Source organism: Tupaia chinensis, unplaced genomic scaffold (genome assembly GCF_000334495.1).
Source record: "Tupaia chinensis unplaced genomic scaffold, TupChi_1.0 Scaffold000321_1, whole genome shotgun sequence".
Taxonomy (NCBI): Eukaryota; Metazoa; Chordata; class Mammalia; order Scandentia; family Tupaiidae; genus Tupaia; species Tupaia belangeri.
In genome coordinates, this window is record NW_006159815.1 from 131590 (window position 1) to 136590 (window position 5001).

The window sequence follows — 5001 nt, forward strand, 5'->3', positions numbered from 1 at the left end:
TTCTTTTTTTTTTTTTTCTTTTTTTTTTCTTCCTTTTTTTTTTTTTTTTTTTTTTTTGTTAATTTCCTACTCTTCCTTGCCCCATAGACTGGCCTCCACAAACTCACCAGCAGATGCCCAGTTCCATCTTTAGCCCTGTGGTAAAACTGTGAGAATAAAGACTTTTTTTATTCTTTATTCTTTCTTCTCTTTTATATTGTCCTCTCTTTCTCAGCCCCAACCCTCCCAGAGAGAATAGACAGGCCTATTCTCACAGTTCTGAAATATCTTAGTATTGTAAGGTTCCCTGGGATCCTCTCCTTTACTAAACCACCTGCAAAAAAGGAGACACTGCTCTTCAGACACCTGAATAGAATACTCCTCCTGAGACCACATTGCTAAGTACAACAGAAGAAAGACATCATCACGCATGAATCCACAGCAAAAGGAAAACACACTTGCTTCTAGTTGAAGAAACATTCTCCTAAAAGGTATTCAAAAGTGACTACATCTCCCAATGGCTAGAGGAGAAGAACCTCAGGTCTGAATAAACAAGAAAATATGTCTCTATCAAAAGAACACAGGGCCCCCCTTCCATTTCTTGAAAAAAAAAAAAAAAAACAGAAGATGTTACAAAAATGTCTGAGAAAGAGTTTAGAACATTCATGGTGACCAAATTCTATGAGTTGGAACAGAAAAGAGACAATAAACTACAAGAGATTAGGAAGTCTTTCCACAATACGAAAGGAGAAATGGACACACTAAGAAAGAATCAGATGGAACTATTAGAGATGAAGTCTGTAATACAGAAAATCAAAACTCTCTTGAAAGTATTAAAAGTTGATTAGGCCATGATGAAGATTAAATCTCTGATGTAGAAGATAAAAACTCTGACCTAGAGAAAACCACCTAAAAGATAGAGAAAATAACAAACAAACAAATAAACCCACGAGGATAACATACAAGAAATACTAGATTCCATTTGATACCGAAACATCCGAATAATTTGCATCCCAGAAGGTGAAGAAACTAATAAGGACATGGAACACCTATTCCATAAAATCCTGGAAGAAAATTTCCCAACTCTAGAAAGGCATTTAAACATCGAGACCCAAGAAATACAAAGGACTCCAAATAGAATCAACTCAAGAAGATCTTCCTCAAGGCACATCTTAGCCAGACTGACCAAGACCACAGACAAAGACATGATACTAAAACTGGCAAGAGAGAAATGACAAGTGACTTGCAAAGGTCATTCCATCAGGCTAATACTGGACCTCTCAACTAAAACAAGGCAAGCAAGAAAAGAATGGGAAGACATATTGAGAATTTTAAGAGAGAAACCATTTCAACGAAGATTACTATATCCTGCAAGATTATACTTCATATTGGAAAAAAAGATTAAAATCTTTTCAAACAAACAAAACCGGAAAGAATTTGCCAACACCAGACCAGCTCTTCATGAAACTCTGAAGAGATTACTATTTCAGGAAAACAAAAGAATGAACAGCCAGAAATAAAGGAATAAAAGTCAACCAAGACAATGGCCAACTTAAAATGTTGGGACAAGTCTAGAAATGTCGATAATAACACTGAATGTGAATGGATTAAATTATCCCATCAAGAGACACAGACTGCCTGAATGGAAAAAAAGAAAAAATCAGAAACCCTCAATCTGTTGCCTACAGGAGACTCACTTTATGGATAAAGACATACATAGACTAAAAGTGAAGGGTTGGTAAAAGTTTTTTCATTCAAATAGGAAGCACATTAAAGCTGGAGTTGTGATTCTAATTTCTAACAAAATAGGCTTTAAATAAAAACTGCTCAAAGAGACAAAAAAAAGGGCACTATATTTAAGTAAAGGGGTCAAGCATTCAGGACCAGCAGTTAGCGTAATGGCTATGTCGCTGGACTCCCAAGTAGTCGACCACTGTTTGAGTCCCAGACCTGGTGGCTTAAACTCACGCCAGGCACGTGTGCATGCGTGCCCAAGATCCCGAGAGGAGAATGGAGGAAAAGGGATTGCGGTGTGGCCATCCCCCCTGGGGGGTGGTTTCTCGCTTTCTGTCTCTCTGTCTCTCTCTGTCTGTCTGGCGAGCGCACGTGCCCTGGAGCAGAAAAACCTCTCAAAAAAAAGGGGAGGGTCAATCAATCAAGAAGACATAACGCTTATAAATATCTATACACCTAATACAGGAGCACCCAAATACAAAAAGGAAAGATTGTTAGATCTAAAAGGAGAGATAGACTACAACACACTAATTGTTGGAGACATCAACACTCCAGTATACGTTCTAGACAGATCGTCTAGGTGAAAAATAGGTAAAGAGATAAAGGATATAAATAACATAAATCAAATGGACTTAACACACATCTATAGAACTTTCCATATAAAACCCACAAAAATATACTTTTTTCTCACCCCGACATGGAACTTTTTCAAAGATTTACCACAAGATAGTGCACAAGGCAAGACTCTACAGATTCAAAGGCATAGAAACTATATCCAGCATCTTCTCTGACTATGATAGAATTAAATTTGATTTTAATTTCAAGATAAATTCTCAAAAATATACAAATACATGGAAACTAAATAACCAACTCCTGAATGACTTCACAACTGCTGGAGAAATAAAGACTGAGATAAAAAGATTCATGGAAGCCAATGACAATGAGGACACATGTTTCCATAATCTTTGGACACTGCTAAAGCAGTCATAAGAAGGAAGTTCATAGAAATTAGTGCACATAAGAAGAAGACTGAAAGAAGACAAATGGGTCACATAACATCATGCCTCAGAGAATTGGTAAAGCAAGAGCAAAAAAAAAAATCAGAATACTTCAGGAGAAACTAAATAAAAAAGATATGAGGAGAAATAAATGAAATAGAAACTGTACAGACTATACAGAATATAAATAAAAGTAGAAGCTAGTTCTTTGAAAAGATAAACAAAATCAATGCACCTCTAGCCAGACTTATTAAGAAGAAGAGAGAAAGGGAAAGGTAAATCAAATCTGCAATGAAGCAGGCAATATAACAACAGACACAGTAGAAATACAAGACATTATTAGAGAATACTATGAACATCCATATATTAAGAGACAAAAAATTCTAGATGAGATGGACAAATACCTGGATACATATAATCTACCAAAATTGAGCCAAGAAGATGTAGAAAGTCTGAATAGGCCTATAAAAAGCCAGGAGATTGAATCAGTGATAAATGATGTCCCAAAATAGAAAAGAAAGGTCTAGATGGCTTCATCTCTGAATTCTACAAAACTTTCAAAGAAGAGTTAACTCACATACTACTCAAGTTATTTTTAAAGATCCAAAAGGGGCTCTTTGAAATGCAGCGGGATTTAGTGAATTTCCTGCTGTCTCCGACTGTGCAGGTAAAGCTAGTGTCCGCAAGTTTCCAGACTGCTGAGGAGCAGTTGCCAGTAGATGTGCAGATACCAGAATGTTTGGAGGAGTGGCAGGTGAAGCAATATTTATTGATACAGAAGGAAGTTTTATGGTTGATAGAGTGGTAGACCTTGCTACTGCCTGCATTCAGTACCTTCATCTTATAGCAGGAACACACATGGAAGAAGGCCATTTCTTCAACCCCTTCACCTGTCTGGTTTGCAGTTTGCTCAGTTCTTGCTTCTGCATGTGAATCCCTCTGTAAGTTGTACCGAAAGTGTCATGAGAGATATTCTTCTTTGGCTTGAGAGCTTTTGGCATTTTCATAGATAACTACAGAGGTCATCTGATGCCGGGTGTGTCCTCCTGAGAACCAGATCCAGCAATGGTCCTATCTCTTCCAACTAAATCTGTGGTGTTCTGCAACCAGATTTCTTCAATAACAGCTTATAACTTTGCAGAACACCAAAAAGCTTTGGAAGATTTCACGCTTGAAATTATTTTTTCCCGTATTTATTATTTTCGTTGTCATGACTATACAGAGCTACTGGCATAAGTTTATCTCCTTCAAGATTTTCTTTTGGAACACTCAAAGGTTAGACTGGTAATAGTAGATGGCATTGCATATCCTTTTCGTCATGACCTAGATGATCTATCCCTTCGTACTCAGTTACTGAATGGCCTAGCCCAGCAAATGATCAGCCTTGCCAATAGTCACAGATTGGCCGTACTTCTAACCAATTAGATAACAACAAAGATTTATAAAAATCAGGCCTCACTTGTTCCTGCATTAGGGGAAAGTTGGGGGCATGCTACTACAATACGGCTAATCTTTCACTGGGAACGAAAGCAAAGGTTGGCAACATTGTACAAATCACCAAGCCAGAAGGAATCCACAGTTCTCTTTCAAATTACATCTCAGGGATTTAGAGATGCTGTTGCTGCTACCGAATGTTCACTGAAAACAGAAAGTTCATTCAGTTCTCAGAAGTGGTCACGAGAGCCAGAGGAAGAATAGTAACCCAAAAGTAACCTCACAGTATACCAATGTATTAATGCCATGAAATTCGGTATATTCAAATAGTAGTTATTTTAAAATATAAACACATTGTGGCATGAATGAATCAGTATTAAGTGAAGTAAATGGGAAAAACAGTTAAAAAAAAAAAGATCCAAAAGGGTGCATCTCTCCCTAATTCATTCTATGAAGCCTCTATCACCCTTATCCTTCAAAACAGATAAGGACAGGACAAGAAAGGAAAACTATATACCAATATCCCTGATGAATATAGACACAAAGATTCTCAACAAGATACTAGCAAATCGTATCTGACAACTTATAAAAAAGATTCTACATTATGACCAGGTAGGCTTTATTCCAGGAATGCAATGTTGGTTCAACATACACAAAACCATAAATGTAATACACCATATTAACAGAAAAAAAAGCTAAAAACCATATGGTCATATCAATTGATGGAGAAAAAGCATTTGACAAGATACAACATCCCTTCATGATCAAGACTTTCACCAAAATTGGCATAGAAGGGCCCTTTCTCAACACAATAAAATCTATGTATGATAAACCCATAGTGAACATCCTCCTCAAT

General features: G+C 37.0%; 1 pseudogene; it reads left to right on the forward strand.

Moving 5' to 3' along the window:
* The first annotated feature begins 3333 nt into the window (after positions 1 to 3333).
* Positions 3334 to 4409, forward strand: LOC102488948 (DNA repair protein RAD51 homolog 3-like; annotated as a pseudogene).
* The last annotated feature ends 592 nt before the right edge of the window (positions 4410 to 5001 follow it).